This window comes from Phalaenopsis equestris, unplaced genomic scaffold (genome assembly GCF_001263595.1).
Source record: "Phalaenopsis equestris unplaced genomic scaffold, ASM126359v1 Scaffold000573, whole genome shotgun sequence".
Lineage (NCBI taxonomy): Eukaryota > Viridiplantae > Streptophyta > Magnoliopsida > Asparagales > Orchidaceae > Phalaenopsis > Phalaenopsis equestris.
The window spans coordinates 226,990-248,116 of NW_018165013.1; positions in this window are offsets into that span (position 1 = coordinate 226,990).

The following is a 21,127-nucleotide window of genomic DNA, read 5'->3' on the forward strand; positions in this document are numbered from 1 at the left end:
TAGAGGTGGTATATTTAGGCTAATAGTGCATTTTACATAAGTTCAAAAATATCAAAAATCATGCACTGGTGCCTAAGCGCTTGTATAAAGTTTTAAATAACAATCCATGACATGAAAGAAGCAAACTATGACAAATTTAGCCCTTAAGCACCAGTTCATGAAAACCGGTTTGCGAATGGTGAAAAGTGAAAACTAAACCAAAAAATCACCATTTTCACCCTCGCTGCCATCTTCTTCCTCTCGAGTTCATGATTTGGAGAGCTAGGGCAAGCTATTAAGTGGAGATTTCTTGGTGGAATTGAAAAAAATTTGCTAGATTTGGATTTCTTAAGGTAAAAGCTTTATTTATATGTAAATTTTGGATTTTCACCATGTATTTTGAGTACATTTGGAAGAAGTAAAAAATTCAATATTCATGGTGAAAAATGAGGAAAAATCTATGAAAATTGCATAGGAATTGTAGTTCAAGCTTTTGGATGTTTAGTTTAGTAGTTTAGGCTTGATTTTTGAAGTTATTGTGGAATTTTATGAAATTTTGTAGAATGACACCAAGAGTAGAATGACACCAAGAATCACCAAGAATGAAGAGGAGAAAAGGAAAAAGCCATTTTGATTCAAGCAAATTTGTGAGTTTGAAAGCTCAAGATATGTACAGTGATGCTCTGCAATCGTGAAAACTTATATAGGAGCGATGTTTCAAAAGTCCAGGTGGATCTGTAAAAGGTCTTATCATTCACCGATAGTTGGAACGATTCTATTATTTTTCTGGTGTGGTCGTTATTTATATAGTTTGGTAGTTCTATGCAAACCCCTCTCAGGCAGAACAAGATCGAGTTATGGTTCGAGGAAAATTGGTAGCTTTTTTACTAGAGGTAATCAATATGCTTTACCATTTGCCACCTGAGACTTTGTGTTTTTATGTGAATTATAGTATGAATGAGACAGAGCAAGATGAGATTATTTCCTATTTAAGTGTTGGAAGAGTACTCTAGAAGATCACAAATGAGAGGAGAGTCAACTTTGCCACGTCAAAGTTAAGTGCACATTAGAAGGTGTGGCACTATTTTATTTCAACCCGTCTATTACCTACAAATCATCTCAGTGAAGTTACCAGAGAGAAGGCAACATTGAATTATTATATCCAGGAAGGAAAGTGCATCAACATTGGACCGTTGATTTATCAGACAATCATCAGTTCTGCCACTGCCGCTACTACTAAAGGTCTGTGATTTCCTTCCTTGATCTTTTCTTTATGTGGGCAGTTTGGAGTGAAATATGATAGTTGGGAGGAAGTATTGTTGCCTTCAAAGCCAATTACTAGTGTTAATGTGATGTCATATTCGGAGCATTCTATTTTTGGCTGGAGAGGAGGATTTTCAAGGAGCTATGGAATGGAGATGTCTGCTGCTTCTACATCTAGACCATCTACCTTAAAACCATCTACTTCTAGAGGTGAGTCCACAAAAATTCAAACTCAATTATTACAGAGAATGATGGACAATATCAACTATACCACAGATAATGTAAGAAATTTTGAAAGCTTTGCAGATCATATTGATGGGTATAACCAAAGAAAAAGTGATTATGAAGAAAAATTTCATTCATCTTTGGAAAACCTCATTAGGGGTAACCCAGGAGTGCAATTTCCTCCATATCCTAGATACCCTGATTATGAGCCTGTAAATGAATGGAATAGCGGTGACTCTGAGGATGATGAGGATGAAAATTGAGTGATTTGTTTTTATGTTTGTAGTATGTGTTAAGCTATGTGTTTTAGACTTGAGACTTGTGATGTGTTGTTTATTTTTATGTTTGGACTTAAGACAGGTGATATGATGTGTTTTTATGTTTTGGACTTGAAACATGTATGTTTGTGTATTGGTTTGGATTTTGTGATGTGTGAAACTATTATTTTGTTTAATTGTATTGTGACGTTGTGTTTTGTTAGTAGTTAGTTTTAAAATTCTAAGGTAGTAATTTTTGCTGTGTCGATTATTATTTTAGTTAGATAGGATTGAAATTATTTCTATGTCTTGTGAAAAGTTGAAAGTCTTGCTAACATTACTTTTAAATTTTAAACTCAGAAAACTGCTACCCTGTATTTTCCTTTTATCATGTTAGTGTGTTTGTTTTTATGTTGAGACTAGAAACTAAAGTTAGTGTGTTAGTTTGTTTTTATGTTTATACCCACTACTTAAAAGTCTATTGAATCTTTACATGTTAAAATGAAATAAAATGATATAAAATTAATCAAAAATTAATTTTACTCCTGTTTTTAGTTTTATACTTGTATAATTAGGATATAAAAATTCCTGTAAGCATGTTATTTCAAATTTTAACTCCTGCTTATTTATATTTTCTGCTAAACTGTTTAATCTATTAAAAATTTAAGTTTTGGGGGGATAAAAATTATTTTCATAACTTGAATTTTATTTATTCTCAAATGTGCTACAATTGAATTTGATTTGAAAAGAAAAAAAATGATTATGTATATGAAGTTGTATTAGGGAAGTAAAATTTAATTTTAGAAATGAGTAAGAAAATTTAGTTAAAATTTTGAGTAATAAAGAAAAACTTTTAATTAAAAAATTTTTAGTGTAGAATATGTTAAATATAATGTAACTATCTTCAGTAAGAAAAATTGTATTTTTTAAAAATTTAGAAATTTAAACTTTTATTTTTAATACTTAAAATTCTTTTGTTGAAAATAATTTTTAAATCTAGTATTATATTTTTAAGTAAAAAATTTATATCAAGACTTTGCTATAGGAAAGGAGAAGTGGAATTCAAAACCATTAAAGGCCTATCCAAATATAGTGATCCTTGCCTGAAAAAGAAAAAGAAAATGAAAATTAAAAAGAAGAAAAAGAAAGTAAGGGGGGAGAAGCTTGAGGATTAGTGTCTAATCAAAAATTGGTTCCACATTTGATCTTTTTAAAGTATAAGACTTGAGAAATTCTTAAGCTTAATGATATAATATAGTAAGTATGATATAATATAGTAAGTAAAATTAAATAAAATTATTCTTAATAAAAATTTTTAAGTGGAGATAATAGAAGGACTAATTTCTAAATTTGAAGAATCTACAATATTTTTGAATTAGATAGGAACTCATATTTTCATCTTTCTTAATATTAAAAATTTCTAAACTTTAAATTGGTCTCATTTACTGAATATTTCTTCTAAATTGGACTACTATATTTCTAAATCTAAATTTTAGTAACTCCTAAAGAAACAAATATACATATCATTCTTATTAAGTTTTTAAAGATTGAAGTGTCGCTTGAGGACAAGTAATATTTTAAGTTTGGGGATTTTGATACACTTAAAATATATAGTGTTTTCAGAGGCATTTTTATTCTTATTTTTGAGATATTGTGCTTTAATGGAAGCTATTTGTGTGTTTTTCTTTCAGGTACAAGTAAAAAGTTGAAAAATGCTAAAAGGAGTGAAAAAGGATAAAAAATTGGAGCAAAAATGTAAAATTTGTGCAAAAGTGTTTTGGTGCCTAAGCGCCAGATCCGGCTCTTACGTGCCCGTGAAACAGAGAATGCCGCGCCTAAGCGCCAGAGGCAGTAATTTGGCAGTTTTTTTCATTTGGCTGAATTTTGAGGAGACATTTGAGGCAACTATTGGCTAAATTGGGTGGTTATGACCACTAGGAATAAAAATATTATTAAAAGACTTGTGAAAGGAGGCATCCCTTAGAGAATACAATGAATTTGGACACATTTTGAAGAATTTCCAAGGTACCTCATGGGAAATTTATAAAAGAAGGAAGTTGAGACATTTGAAAAGGGTGCTTGAAAGTTCTGAAAAGAGTTTGAAGAGGAGGAAGTTTGAAGAGGAGAGTTTGAAGAGGAGGAGTCCTGAGGTGTTTTCAGAGATAGTTTTGGAGAGATTTTCAGGCACAAAACAAATTTACTTTATCCCTTTTGTTTTTAGTGTTTTTTGAGTGTTGTAAAAGAGAATAGATTCAAAGGAACTTCAAGAGTTTGGTGGAGGATTTGAGATAAGTTTTTATCTTTTGTTTTAAACTACTTTTGGTTTTAATCGAGACTTCTTGTTGTTTTGACGATGATTTCTGCTTTATTTCTACTTTTAAACTAAAGTGTGGTTTTATTTTCTCCATGGATTCTGAGTAGTTTTCTTTAACTTTCTCCTTAAAATAATAAGTAATTAAAGTGTTGGATGGATGTTGTGGAGAGTATTAATCATTAATGTTGGAAGAAGTTGTGATGATTTAATTCCATGTACTTCATTTACTTCTTGATCTGACCCATCTAGATGTTAAAATTTTTTGTGAGAACATGTAAGAACCAAGATGGTATTGTCTCAGTCAACAATTGGACAGAATCACATGAGGCTGTATGAATGAGAATGTAATTCATATGATTTAGTGCAAATAAATTGGGAAATAATCTTTGAAGAGTGTAGAGTTAGAGGACTTTAAACTGATAGGTTAAAGCCACCAACTTGGTTTATTATTTTTGGTTCTGATACGAGATGTTAGCCCTCATATGGAGGGAATTGAGGGAGAGTTGATATCTTCCCCACCTTGTCGGTCTTCAGAATTATTCAAACTTTAAATTAACCAATGTTCTTTATAGCATCTCTAGTAAGGGTACAGAATATAATTGCTCCTATTTGGTACAACACAAGTAGCACACATCCACAACAGAATCCCTATACTTATTACTGATTCATGGTAAGGAGCAAGGTATTTTCATATCAAATGATTTTCTTTTACATAAACTCAAGTTATCTTTAGAAGTTTTATAGTTTTATCAAAATATTAAAAATACCAATAAGATTTGAATTTTAGTACTGTGAAAATATATATAGTTTAAGTAATTGTCTTTTTAGAATAGAAAGTTTGTTATTTAATAGTACATATTGCATAATTTCCTTATGGGTTCGATATTTAGGTCTTAAAAAAAAGTCCTATATTACTTGATACATATGTGTATACTTGTGTAGTATCTTGATATATAAATTAAAGAGTTAAATTCTTATTTTCTTCAGGATCAAGTTTTTGGTTCTGTTGCAATGTAAGGAAATAAAAGTGAAAATTATAATTAAAGTCATTGTTATACTGTTGTGTATAAACACTCGGGATCGTTGCACCAACTTCTTTAAGGTAATCAAATCATCGAATAAACATAATTGATTAAAGAAGATCATTATGTATTATCTGATTAGATTGTTGGGTGTGTTATTTCCCAAAACATCTGAATGTCCCTCCTAAAAATGTATAAATAGATCTCCTCTGTGGCGGTGGGTTGCGTGGGTGGGTGGGGATGGTGCGGTGGAGTAGCGGGGAAATAAGAGAGAGCCTAATGACGACTTGCTGGTAAGTTCCCACCTTGTTTGACCACTAGCGACTACCATCCATCAGTGGTTGTTGATCACTTTTGGCCGCCTTTACTCTTCACCATCCGTGACCTCTAAATGTTATCAAGTCCAAAATACGGACTTAACATTCATCTTATGGAAAACTTAGCAATAACTTCCGGTTTTTATTATTGCTGACCATAGTAAATCACCTCATATTGATCATTGTCTACCACGACTAGCAGTCCCTGATTGTTGATGTTGGTGAGTCCTTCTTGCTAATGTCGTATCCCAATTATGTAGGGTGTTGTATTTAAGAACCATAGATAACATACGAGTTCAATAGTCACTTACCATTGTCAATTAAATAAGGAAATAGTGGAATATATCTCGAGCTCATATCTCTCATTATACAATTTTGTAACTTGTTGGGGATATAACTTTTAATTTTGTTATTTTTGACCAATTCTCAAAGGATAAAATAAGAATTTCAAGCCCTAGCTCCCTGAATCGGTTTAAATACCAACTAAAAATGAAAATGGTTTTTGGTAACTAAAATCAGCTTAGCCGAGACAGTTGGGTTCAACTGTACCAAACCCTAAGAATAAAACCAGGAGCTAAAGTGGGGTGTCCCCTGCACACAAATATTGGGCTTGTACTGGGGTATATAATAATTAACAGGCTTGGGGATTTCAAAAATTAAACTAGCAAGGAATTCTACAGTGTTAATTGATGCGTGAAAAAGTTAACCAAAATTTTTTATTGTTTTATATATTTCTATTGATGATATTTCACTTTAGGAAAGGTATTTCTTGTGTTTATGTTGTAGGAAAAAAAATTAATTGAAATGAGGAAGCTAGGAGAGGACTTGGAGCTGAATGGTGAAAGTGGCACTAGCTCCTAGGCGTTAGGGCGTCTAGATGGCAGTTCCTGCCTTCCAAACCTGAGCAGTTGGAGCATATGCACCAACCATTGGGCTCCTAAGCATTACGATACCAGAGCCTAGGTTTTAGACATTTGGGTGCCTAAGTGCCCATGCAAAATTAAACAAACCAAGAGCTTGACGCCTAGGTGCTAGCCCCTAGGCACCTAGGCACCTGAAATTGCCTATAGCTGTAGCTGCAATCTGCTATCCCAAATGTGGGGAAACGTGTAGGTATGATGGGGAGTTGTGAAAGCTGTTGTAAAATGTTTATATATAAGAAAGGAAAGTAGGCTTCAAGTACTGATGCTCTTGAGAGTTCATATTGGGTATTCTTTCCTAAACCTCGTTAAGCAAATCCAAATTAAACCTAGTTCACTACTAAGCCCTTAAGACTTAGGTGTGGATAAATTCAAAAATTCCAGAGATATTAAATTATATGGTATTTTAATCTTTATCAATGATTAAAATATCACTCAAACATTAAATAGGGGGTTTTAATTAGTGACTTATCATTTTCCAAAATCAAGCCCCTCGCCTTAGGATCTTTTAATTTAATTAACCTCTCAAATATAATAATTTAAGGAAATCACGATTTTGCCCTTATTGTAGAAAGTCAGGTATCAATTTCTACCATTTAATTCCTTATGTTTCAATAATTGAAAAGAGCTCACTATGATCAAAATTACTGATTTACCCTTTAAGCAATCCAAGAATTTTATTAAGGCACAAAAAGTTCAAAATTACCATTTTACCCTAAGTGCTCTCCACTTCATAACTTATTAAATAGAACTCAAATGACTTTGAAATTTTTATAGTACCCCACTCATGGGTCAATTAAAATATCATGGGAAGAAATTATAAATTTCTAATTTTTATATGATTTTTAATAATTATTTTATTCAAGAAATAGAGATTTTCAATATTAATTCATTTAATCAACAAAAAAAATTATCTATCCTTAGGAAAATTATCTAAGGTTTACCTAGGTCAGAGGACCACTAGGACCATTTTTCATGATTTTTTAAGTTTTATTTTAAGTATTGTATTTATTTAATGATTTGGAGTATTAATTAAATATAAAATATTATTTAAGTTAAAAATAAATTTCTGTATTTTTTTAAAATCTCTCTAAGTCCAAGGAAACCAAAGAAATAAATTTTATATTTTTGAGATGTATATTTTATTTATTTTAGTGCAAAATTATGGAAAATTAATTTTTTAAGCCTTTATAATTTTTTACCTTTATTTAACAAATTAGAAAAAAATATTTTAATTGCTGCCAATTGACCAGGAACCCAGTTGTGACATTTTGGGGCCTTTTTCAATTTAGATGTTTTTTATCTATTTTTAATTTTTTTAAATTTTAAAACATACCTAAAAAATAAAATATTTATTTTAACTTAAATTTTATTTTTCTTAAATCCCCTTGATCGCAAGGAACTTAGAAAATCACTTTTCATAATTTTTATAACTAGAGTTAATTTATTATAATTATTTTAATGCAAAAATCATATTTAGCTTAAAAAATCATGTTTAGTGGGTAAATTAATTCAAAATGATTTCAAATTTTTACAGAATGCTAATATGATCATTTTTTATAGCATAGAATGATCTTTTGTGATTTCTCTATTTATATTTGATTTACTTAATTTTTCTTTCACTTTAATGATTTAAATACATAAAATGATATTTTCAATTATTTAAATCCATTTTAAATTTTTCCTAAGGTCCTCTGATCACAGTGATCCTACAAAAAAAAGTTTTAAATTTTCTTTATTTATATTTAAATTTTTATGTTTTTTTAATTAACAAAGGTGATTTATCTTTAAAATTAGGGCTTATTCACTTAGAGGTGATCTCTGACTTCGGAAAAACCAGGGAATACATCCAAGGATAGGAAGTTCATGCCCCCAAATTCTCAAGACATGGTGATTAATATTTAATGAATTATGATTTAATTAAGTTTATAAGTATTTAATTAATTAAAAATAAAATTTAAATTAAATAATTTTAATTTTTATTTCACTTAGAGGTGATTTCTGATTTGTTATCTAAGCAAGAAGGTAGTTTCCTTCTATTTTTATCATTTTTATACGCAAAGATATGGATTTTCTAAGTTCAGTGAGTTAACTAAATCATTAAATCTTATTTTTCTACATAAACCAGTCAGCCACCACACAATCCTTGTACGCATTAAGCCCCATGCGATGCTCCCTGATAAGATACACTTTCCACCTCATTGGCCACACGGTCATGCATTCATGCACCATTTCTTCGTCTGATGTCGTCTCGCTTGTTGGATCAATACACATGCTAAACAGACTGCATCCATTCATCATCCCCGATCGTCCTAACCACTAAACCGTCCATTTTCTAAACCTAATTTCTCCCTCGATTCTTAACCAAACTACATGTGGTTTGTTTCTAAAGCATCATCTACTCAAAGAAAACCTATCTATATGGTTAATCAAGTATGAAATGCAACTTTTATTTGTAAAGGAACAAATCGAGCTTGATTTCAGGAAAATGGTCCATACCTTAGCCCAAGAGGTGTAGCCTCAACTAGATTTGTTCCCGAGTTTCGCTGTGAGATGGAAAACCTCCTCCAAGTGTCAATTTGAGCTGAGATCAAGTCCAACTATGAATTTGATTAATGGGTTATTTGTGCTTGGTCTAGGGCTAGGTTAGAATGCTCATGATGATGGGGCTTAAGTGGGAAACTTCTTCTTATGCTCTGGTGAAGCTTAAGAGCGCTTTAATTTAGAGTTTGAGTGAGTTTGGTGGGGTGGCCATGAAAAATCCTGAATTTTATTAGTGAAATTAACGTTTTGCAGTGAGGATGAGGGGTTGAAAATGGATGGACTGAGCCTCTCCAGCTTGCTAGAAGTTCTGAGAGTACTTTGGCAGTGTTTTGTTAGAGTTTGTGCACACACCTCTTCTTGGTCGTGGGGGTGGTCTTATTTGTATAGGAGGTTGTGGTGGCTATCAGAGCTAGATGTGGTGGCAAGGAAGTTGCTTAGGTGGAGGGAAGAAAAAATTCAGTGACCAATAACAATGGCACAACTCATATGAGTTTAATTTTGGGTTTTAACCATTTGGGGCATTTTGGGTGTGGTGTTTTCTGGCAACTGATGTGGTGGCTGGCCAGGGTCAGGTCACTTCCAGGCTCAGTGAAGTAAGGGGTACTGTGGAGTCAATTCACTTCGGTTTAAGATGAGCTCCAAGGTGAAAATCAAAGGGGGAATTGAGGTTTGGGTAAGTTGGTTTAGGTTGGGTCTAACCTCTTGGTCCAAGTGTTGGGTTTGGTTCCCTGGTAGCTAGGTAGCTTGGACTGACCCCAAGCAAGGTTTAGATAAGGTCAAATGGCTATTTTGGTGGTTGGGCAAGAGTTTAATTGTTTCATGAAAATGGTAAACCCAAATGAGGGAGAAAAGGAAGAGTGTTCACCTCAACTTTCCAAATTTAGGCAAATTTATATTGGGATGGCCATGGAAGGCTCCATGGGACATGCCATGCCATGTAAGTTGCTATGGTGCTATTCCATGAAAATGGAATTTTGGATTTTCATAAATTTTGGAGAAGTATGACATGTTGTTTAATTTGGATAAAAACTCGAATGAATGTATGATATGATTCCATGATACATGGTCTCATCAAAAGGATGATGCGGAGGGAAAATTTGTCACGTGGGCTAGGATTTTGGCTTTTCAATTTTATGGAATGAGCTTTTAAAGATGCTTATTGTATGGGCTTTTTAAACATGCATGATGGATTTTGATTTAGGAGATTGATCCTCGGCTATCCAAATTGGGCTTCGACTTGATTACAATGGAATTTGAACATATTAATTTTTCATGTAGATTTGAAATTAAGGAAATTTGAAATCAATTTGATGGAAAGTAGGGTAATTTGGGGTAATTGGGTCTTAAAGAGAAAAATTGGAATTTTGGTCAAAATGGGACAATTTTGTCAAATTGGACCCAATGACTGGTCAAGAATAGTTTAGAGGTGCTTGAAATTATTTTGGAGGTTTTGGGAAATTTTGGGCCACCATGGGCATTTTGGTAATTTTGTCAAATTTTGGAGTATCTTGGTAGATATGAAAATTTAGGTATTTTTTGAGTAATTTTGATGGTATGGAATGATTTAAAATGATTTTTGATTAAAATTGAGGGATTTGGGTCAACCTTGATTTTTTAGGGTTCTAGGGGCAATTTGGTAATTTTGGTAATTTTGGGGAAGTTTAGGGCTAAAAGGCCAAAAATTGAAATTTGGGTAAGTTTGAGGTTTGATGGGAAGGCTGATCATAAAATTACCATCATGGTGCCATGAGACCATAGAAACCCTACTTTGGATCCTCCATGTGCTAGTCCTATCCACCCTAGCCAAAGACTAAGGGTTTGAGGGACCACCTACATGAGTCTCCAAAGAGGCAAGGGAACCAAACTAGACATATGTAGGTTAGGGTTCAAGGTGGCAAGTTTAAGTGTGAATTGCAAGTGTGTGTGTACTAGACCAAGAAGTATCACACATGGTCCATCTTAAGGTCAGAGAGGGAATCTCTCTTGAGCTTCCTTATATTAGTTTCATCCTACTAAGTGCTAGGGTTAGAACTAACATGTGGAACTCCAAGAAGAGCAAAAAAGCATTTGGAATTTCTAATGGTAAGGGCTCCATCAATTTTCTTCTAGGATAGTCAACAAGAAACTCTTATGGCTAGATCCTAGGCTCCAAAAGAAGGAAGACTAAACCTCAACAAAAGTGAGGTCAAGAAATGGACCCCCAATATGTGTGGTGTGCTGGAAGAACACACTGCACCTATTGGTGTTGGCCGAAGAGATCAATAAAGCAAACACAATTGTCCAAGCCAACATGCTCAGAGCAAAAAAGAGGAAATGTGAAGAAAGTTTCTGCTAGGGAGTATTGAACAAATCCTTGACCAAATTTGAGGACTCCAAAACTCTCATTGAGGATTAGTGGGCGTACCTTCATAATGTCAATTTCAAGAGTGAAATGGCAATTCACAAGGTGATTTGTGCTTGTTAACCCAAGTGAGGGGATACATGACAAATTTGCAGAGACAGCCATCATGGAAACCTATGACCACAAAGAAGATTTAATTTGATTTCAATGTTCTAACTTTTAATTCCGATTTTGATTTTGATTGTGTGAAAAATTTAATTTCGGAAGGCAAAAATATGTGTAGAGATTGAATTAGGGTGAAATTCATAGGGACTCATATCCAACCCAAGAGGTAACAAAAATGCAAGGAAATGAGAATTGGATGCCTTAATCCATTTAAGCTGGCCTTATAGTTATCTTGATGATTGGCGCAGAGAATTAGATGCCTTACTCAATTTAAGTTGGCCTTAGACCGATCTCAAATGATGAGAATAGGATGCCTTACTCCAATTATTGTGGTCGTACACCTATCTCAAGGATTTATGTACAGAATCAGATGCCTAACTCCATTTAAGGTGACCTTAGACCGATCTCTAAGGATGAGAATAAAATGCCTTACTCCATTTAAGGTGGTCATATGCCTATCTCGAATATTTGTGTCACATTAGGGAGGAAAGCACAGGGACTCACATTCAACCTAAGAGGTAACGAAAGTGCAGAGAAATGAGAATAAGAAGCCTTACTCCATTTAAGATGGCCTTATACATATCTCAATGATTTGTGTAGAGAATCATATGCCTTACTCGATTTATGGTGTCCTTAGACTGATCTCGAAGGATGAAAATAGGATTTCTTACTCCATTAAATGTGGTATACACCTATCTCAAAGATTTATGTAGAGAACGGGATGCTATAGTCAATTTAAGGTGGCCTTAGACCAATCTCGAAAGATGAGAATAGGATGTATTACTCCATTTAATGTGGTCATACACCCATCTCAAAGATTTCTGTAGAGAATCAAATGCCTTAATCCATTTAAGGTGACCTTAAACCGGTTTCAAAAGATGAGAACAGGATGCCTTACTCCATTTAAGGTGATCTTATACCTATCTCAAAGATTTGTGTAGAGAATCAGGTGCTTTACTTCATTTAAGGTGGCCTTAGACCGATCTTGAAAGATGAGAATATGATGTCTTACTCCATTTAAGGTGGTCTTATACCTATCTCAAAGATTTCTGTCACATTAGGAAGGAAAGAACAGGGACTCACATTTTTAAAAAAATAGGTGACAAACTATATTATGAAGGAAAGCTCAGAGACTCATATCCAACCAAAGAGGTACCAGAAGGGAATCAAAATTTAGGTACTGACACTGAATACATTGTGAGAAGAGTGTAGAGATTTTGTGGTGCTAAGTTTATGCATATGTGAAATGTGAAGATTGTCAGTGGTGCAGAAAGATTTGTGGGATTTTTATGAGGAGTGTAAAACTTCATAGGAATTGTGAAAATTTGTTCTACAAAAGTGAAAAGTGTGGAAATTCAAAGCTCAAGGTGAATTGGTTTATCTTTTTTAACACTTTTCTTGTTATCATCACTATCATTCTTATTATCAGGAAAGCTTTTCAAATTTGATTCTCATCAATTAATCTTATAATTTTGAATTTTTATTTTATTATTAGACTTTCTTTGTATCGTTCTTTGTTTGTTATAATTTAGAACCAACATGTGGTTATGCGAACTTTCATCAATCGCACAAAAAAGCAATTCAACAAATATGTTGAAATTTTGAAAGAAACTTCATTAATTCTGCTTCAAATATGTGGTACAACTGGTCATGCTGGAACTATCAAAAGGCAACATGTTGAGTACATCTAAAATATCATATATCAGATTTGCTCTACTCTGATCCAATACAAAAGAGTGACAACTATCCATCTTCCTCATCTATCTATCCATCTCGTAGGGTAAGCTAGTGATCAAGCTAACCTTCTAAGCCACGCATCAGGATAAGAGTTCCTTTCGCGTGGACTTAGAGGTACAACTATCTCATAGCTCATACGGGAACAGCTCTTCCAATTTTGGATTTGGCTGAAATTCGTATGACACCTTATTGTCGCCTATTCATTTTTGAGTGATGGAAACCCTACGTCGTAACACTCCAGAAATGCAATGCTTTGCTAAATTTTCTCCATTTTCTTTCAGGATTACCACTGAGCCAACCGATAGTGAAATTACAACTGAACCTCTGAACTCTCCGGGTCCAACAATATCTATCTCTTTTTCGAATAGGATATTGCTCTTGCTCGTGAACGAAACTGTACAGTACGGTCTGAAAAAATTGTGATGATCTATGTGGGGAGGAATGCAACCCCCTTCCTCACAAATGTTGATGATACAATTTTTTGGGATGCAATCTGCTGGCAATACGCTCCATCTCACCATTATCTTGATCATTCATTTTATTATGGACGATGGGGGATCCACCTCATCGTATCTTAAGATCCCCACGGGGTTCCTGATCCCGATTCTCTTTATAGATGTCAATGCGATGTATTATATGCTTATTTTCTTATTTATAATTCTTAACTTACAACAAAGCCAAGAACTTGATCCTAAGAAAAAGCTACGTAAATTCTTAATTTTAGAGCAACAAAGAATACAATTATATTATTTAATACAGGATACTACGTAAGTATACATATCATTATCAAGTAATATATAATTTTTTGATTAAGCCCTGAATATCGAACCCATAGGGAAAATAAATATGCACTTTATAAAACATGAGAAATTAGATAATCAAAATTCTTCTTAGCAAAATTTTCCTACTTAAACTCTAGATACTAAAATACGAAGGAAAGTTCAAGTCTTTTTATAATTTTTGGTAGTTGAAAATAAATTAAGGAACTAAATAACTTAACAAGATAATTGCAAGATGAAGACAATATAAATAAAATATCTTTTTCCTTATCATGAATCAGTAACAAGTATAGGAATTTTGTTGTGAAATTATTCTAATTGTGTTGTGTCAAATAAGAGCAATAATATTCTTTAACCTTACTAGAGATGCTATAAATAACATTAACTAATCTATAATTTGAGTAGTCTTGAAGACGGATTAGGTAAGTAAGATACTAACTCTCATTCTAGAGTTCCCTCTTCTCCCTCCACCTGGGGGCTAACATCTCCTATCAAAACCTAAAACTATAAATCAAACTTTTAGCTTTAGCCTATCACGCTAAAGTCCTCTAATTCTACACCCTTTAAAGTTTATTTCCCTATTTATTTGAACTCAACCCAATGAACTACACTCTCATCCATGAAATTGAATGTGGTTCATACCATTTTTTGACTGAGACAATACCATCTCGGATCTTACATATTCTCACAAAAGGTATTAACATTTTAATTGGCCAAATAAGAAGTAAATGAAGTACAAGGTTTAAAATTATCACAACTTGTTCCAACATTAAAGTCTAATACTTCACACAACTTTCCTCCAATAATTAATCACTTATCATTTTAAGGAAAAAAGATAAAGAAAAATATTAAGAATTCATGAAGAAAACACAACCACACTTGAGTTTGAAAGTAGAAATCCTTCACACAAACAAGAAGTCTAACTTAAAAACAAATGTAGTCACAAAGATAAAAACTTCTCTCAAATTTCTCTCCACAAAATGACTTGAAGTTCCTTTGAATCTCTTCCTTCACTCATAATACCAAATACACTCAAAATAAAGCGAAAAGGTGGGCGGAAACAACGACATACGTGGTGGTTGGCACTGGTCGGTCTGGATGGATGATGGTGATTGGCCTCTTTCGTGGATGATTGAAGTCTTCTTTTATTAAAATCCAAAATATTCCTTGGTGTCTCTTCAAATTGTGTCCCCATTCAATGAATCTTCTAGAAGTTGCCTTCTTTCAAAAGCCAATTGAATGAATTTTCATTTCCATTAAATAATTCCCACGTTTTTACCAAGGGTTGCTTCAAACACCTCTTAAAAAATTCGTCCAAATTCAATGAATCATCAAATAACTACTTCTGGCATATAAGCATGGGGTACCTGGTGCTTAGGCGCAGCTCTCTCTATTTAACTGGGGCGTAAGCGCCAGTCCTAGGCGCTTAGGCGCCTCAGTTCAATTTTGCACCTTATTCATTTTTGCTCCAAATTTGATCATTTTGCACTCCTTTTACCACTTTTCATGCAATTGATATTACGTGAAAGAAAAACACACAAATACCTTTCAATAAAGTGCAATATCTCAAAAATAGGTATAAAAATGTGTACATAAAGACTATATATTTTAGGTGTATCAAAATCCTTCAAACTTAAAATGTTACTTGTTCTCAAGTGACACTCCATTCCTTTAAAAACTAAATAAGTAGATTCTACATATGAGTTTCTTTAGGATATTTTAAAATCTTGATGTAGAAATATAGTAGTCCAATTTAGAAAATAAATTAGTGAATGAGATCAACATAGAGTTTATAAATTTTTAATGTAAAGAAGTATGAAATTATGAGTTTCTATCTAGTTCAAAAATATTATAAATTCTCCAAATATAGAGTTTAGGCATTCTATCTTCTTCATTTAAAAATTTTTATTAAGCATAATTTTACTTACTACATTATATCTTTAAGCATAAGAGTTTCTCAAGTCTTACACTTTAAAAAGATCATATGTGGAACAAAATTTCTATTCGGCACTAATCCTCAAGCTTCTCCTCCCTTTTTCAATTTTTCTTTTTTCTTTTCTTTATTTAAGCATGTATTACTATGTCTAGATAGACCTTTAATGATTTTGAATTTCACTCTTCTTTTCCTAAAGCAAAGAGTTGATATATTTCCTTTACTTAAAAAAGAATAATAGTTTTGAAACCTACATTCAAAAAAGAAAAGTTAAGTATTGAAAATAAAAGTCTAATTCTTCTACATTTTTCAAAAATATAATTTCTCCTATTAATGATTTAATGATAGTTACACAATATTTAAATATTTATCATTTCCACACTAAATGTTTTTAACTTTAAGTTTTTTTTTTCATTAGTATAGGTTTTAACTAAATTCTTTTACTCATTTCCATATTCAAAATTTTAATTCCCTAATATAACTTCATATACATGATCATTTTTCTTCAAATTAAAATCAAATTTATCAAACTAAAATCAAATTTATTTGATATATATTAAAGAACAAATAAATTTCAAGTTTTTATAAAAAATTTTCATTCCCCCTCAAACTTATATTTTTTATAAGATAAAAAATTTTAGCATCATATATATAAGCAGGAATTAAAACTGAAAATAACATGCTTGCAGGAATTTTTACATCCTAAATATACAAGTACAAAAATTAAAATCAGGAGTAAAATTAAATTGATCAAATTTTAATTTACTTAACATATAGAGATTCATTAAACTTCTATTGATCAAATTTTAGTTTACTTAACATATAGAGATTCATTAAACTTCTATGCAGTCGAGGATAATATAAAAACAAATAAACATACTAAAAAAATTCACAACTGCAACATAAAGAAAATATCTGGTAGAAATTTGAAAATTTTAAACATGAAGTTTTTAAGTGAAAATTAGCAATATTCTAAAACTTCCTAGGATTCAGAATTAAGTTCAGCACAAACTAACTAAAAACACTAAACAACACAGTTAAAACAATTGCTACCACAAAGATAAAACATAAATACTCATAAAAACATAAGTACATCACAACAGTGTCCAACGAAACAAAACACAAACTAAACTATCAGCCTCAAATAAACAAACAAAACAATATGTACAGTATAACTATACTACAAAAAGTTCACAATAATATATAAAAAACTAAAATAAACTATAGAACCAGTCTAATCAACCTCTTCCTCCTCAACATCACTCTCATCACTATGCCAAACAACTATAAGCTCATATGTAGATATTTTGGATGTTGCGGCAAAATTATATTCTGGTCACCTCTCATGAGGTTTTCCATATATGAGGGGAATTTTTTCTCACAATCACTATGTCTTCTCATCTATATGTTCTAAAATTTTTTTTAAATTTAATACCTTATCACTGGTATAGTTAACATTGTCCAATATCCTCTACAATAATTGTGATTGAGAATCAAATCCACAAGTCTGACCTTATGATGTAGAAACACGTGAAGTAGAAGCTCAAGATGTAGAAGCATCTAAATTGCTAGAAAATCCACCACTCCGGCCAAAAATTGAATGATGTAACTAGTACTTCACATTGACACTAGTAATGGGCTTGAGTAGCTGCAGTATCTCCTCCCAGCAATCGAATTTAACTCCAGACTGCTTGCATAATGAATCTAACTCCCAACAATCGAGTCCAAATTGATTGTTAATAATGGTCAATAGGAATGACATGAAGACTTTTCAACATAAATTGGGTGCCAATTTTAGGGCTAAGGCATTCAATTTGGTGGACCTTGGAGACATAGCCAATTTGGGGCAAAATTGGGGATTTTTAGACTGACTTAGGTTGAAATGACTTAGGTTGAAATTAAATGAAATTGAGGCTTCACCAAAACCAATTTAAAGTCAATTTTGATTTTTAGGAATTTTATGAAGAGTTTAAGGTCTAAATTGGGACCAATGGAGTGGGCCATAGGGTTCAATTTGGTGGAACCAAGTCATAGGGCCAAAATTGGGGGTTTTGATTTAGATCAAAATTGGGCTCAAAGAATGGGCCAATTGGGCTTGGATTTGGTTTAAATTGTTCATATAGAAGGTGAATTTGAGTTTAAGATTCCAATTTGGGGAAAATGGGACAAATTTGATTGACATTTGAGGTGGATTTGGGGATATTGGGCCTTTAAAGGCAATTTTAGGGTTTTGGTCAAAATGGTCAAAATGGCCAAATTTGGTCATGTGTAGTTGAGAAAAGTGAAATTGGGAATATTTGAAATTTTTTGGAATTTTTTGGAATTTTTGGGATTTTGGGCTAAGGAGGGGCATTTTGGTAATTTGGCAATTTTTGGTGATTTAGGGTAATTTTGGTGTTTTCAAAAGGTTTGAAATGATTTTTGAACAAATTTGGGTATTTTGGGTAAATTTGGGATTTTTGGCCAAATTTAAGGTCCCAAGGGTATCTAGGTAATTTGGGGGAGTTTATGGGCAAAAGGCTAAGTTGGGCATTTTGGTAGAGTTGGGGTGCCAACCACCATAAATAAGCCATAGACCAATGAAAAACCCATTTTTGGGTCCTCTATATATTGGTCTTAGTTAAACCCTAGCCTAGAGCCAGTGGGTTTAGGGGACCATCTACATGAGTATCCCAAAAGTATCGATGGATCAAAGTCAAGAAATTTTGATTTGTGCTTGTGACTGGTTATGAGTGAGGTGATTTCTGGTGAGTGCCTTAGCTCTAAACTAACACCCAAGGCCAGCCCTAAGGTCCAAAATTCCTATAGGAACTCTTCTTGAGCTCCACCATAGTGACCCCATCTACTAAGTGCTAGAAGTCCTATAGCTAGACCTTAGGCTACCAAAGAGGAACACTAGACCTCAACGAAAAATGAGTTCAAAAAATGGACCCCCAATAGGGGTGGTGTGCTGGGCAAGCACACCGCGCGTATTGGCGTTGACCGACGAGATCAACAAAACCAATACAAACTCCTAAGTCAAGAGACATAGAAGGGGAGTGGGATTGTGTGTGCTATTTGCTTCCGCTTGGGAATATAGCAGGTGAATATTTGATCAAAGTCAAGAAGTAGGGACTCTCGTTAGGGATTGGAAAGTGGATTTTGAGTTTGGAGATTTCAGGAATTTATAGAAGATGGGAATTAGTGTGTAAGTGCTGACCCCGGGGTGGGACTTGAAATTTAGGTATTAATTTTAGAAGAGGTTTGAAAGTTAAGGACTAATCATGAAAAGAGAGGAACCAACAGTAAGGGACTGATCCCAGAATAAGGATAAAAAGTTAAGGATCAATCACAAGAGAGGCGTCAAAAGGTATGCACCGACCTCAAAAGGGTGAATCAGAGGTTAAGGACTAATTCTGAAATGAGAATTGAAAGTTAATGATCTATCTCAAAAGAGAGCTTCAGAAGGTAAGGACCAACCTCAAAAAGGTGAATCAGAAGTTAAGGAATGATTCGAAAAATGATTCGAAAATGAGATTCGAAAATGAGAATTAAAAGGTAGTGATCAATCTTAAAAGAGAGCGTCGGACGGTAGGGACCGACCTCAGAAAGGTGAATCATAATTTAAGGACTAATTTGAAAATGCGAATTGAAAGAGAATGATCAATCTCAAAAGTGAGCGCCAGAAGGTAGGGACTGCCCTCAAAAGGGTGAATCAGAAATTAGGGAGTGATTCGGAAATGTGAATTGAAATGTAAGGATCAATCTCAAAAGAGAGCAGGAAATTAAGGACTGGTCTTGAAAGGAAAGGAATAAGAAGTTAAAGACTGATTCCAAAAATGAGAATTGAAAGTTAATGATCAATCTCAAAATCATCAGAAGGTAGGGACCGACCTCAAAAAAGTGAATCAGAAGTTAAGGAATAATTCAAAAATGAGAATTGAAAGGTAGTGATCAATCTCGAAAGAGAGCGTCAGAAGGTAAGGACCAAACTTAAAAGCGGTGAATCAGAAATTAGGGGCTGATTCGAAAATGAGAATTGAAAGGTAAGGATCAATCTCAAAAGAGTGCGTCAGAAGGTAAGGACCGACCTCAACGACCTCAAAAGTAGTGACCTCAAAAGTAGTGAATCAGAAGTTAAGGACTAATTTGAAAATGAGAATTGAAGGATAAGGATCAATCTCAAAAGAGAGCGTCATAAGGTAAGAGCAGGCCTCAAAAGTAGTGAATCAGAAATTAGGGGCTGATTCAAAAATGAGAATTGAAAGGTAAGGATCAATCTCAAAAGAGAGCGTCAGAAGGTAAGGACTGACCTTAATGGTAGTGAATCAGAAATTAGGGGTTGATTCGAAAATGAGAATTGATGGTGTTAAACCCAAAGATAAGTGTCACGTGAAAAGACTGACATTTTTGAGGAAGAAATGTAGAATTTTGTGGAACTTTGTGCAAAATGTGAAATTCCACGGGGATGTGAAGAAAATTAGTGCAGACAAGAATAGTCGTGTTGCGCGAGCAAAGAGTAAGAAACTTCAAAATCAAGAGAATCAACTCAATAGTGAGAAAATCCACTCAATAGATTTATTTTCTTTTCTTTTTGTTTTTACCACATTTAAATTTTTCAAAATATGGTTTCAAAATTTAATTTTAGTTAGTTGATTTTTTTTAAGAGAGAGTTGTTTTGTTGTTTGTTTGTTGGTTATTTTTGTTTAAATTTTATTATAGTTAAAAGAAATTTTTTATCGTTTTGTTCTTTGTTCGTTGTAATTCTGAACCAATGTGTGGTTCATGGCTTTCATCTATCGCACAAAAGGCAATTGACAAAAAGACACATTTTTGAGCGAAACATCATTAATTTGTTCCAAGAAAAATGTTACATATCAAGTGTAGGCCAATGGCTCAAAAAGTACAATATGCGAAATGCATCAGAGTACATCCAAAATATCTCATGCCAAGTACACATTATAGGTTGAGCATCTTTGGTACATATCACATTGTTGTAATGAAGTAAAATAGAAAGGAATCCTCTGACTTTCTGTTCCTACTGTGACGAGCTCCTAATCGAGCTGACCTTCTAAGCCACGCTTCAGGATAAGAGTTCCCTTTGCATGCGCTCAGAGATGCAACCCTCTCATAGTTTGTAAGGCAGTAGTTCCTCCAGTTCTGGATCTGGCTGAAATTCGTGTGACATTTTGCTGTCATCCATCCATCAGAAGGTTACGGACACCCTGCAGTGTTGCTTTTCTAGAATGCAATGCTTGATAGCGTCGGCACTGTTGCCTTTAGAAACAAGCACTGAGCCAACTGGTAGCGGAACCTCCACAGAGCCTCTGAACTCACCAGTGCCGACGATGT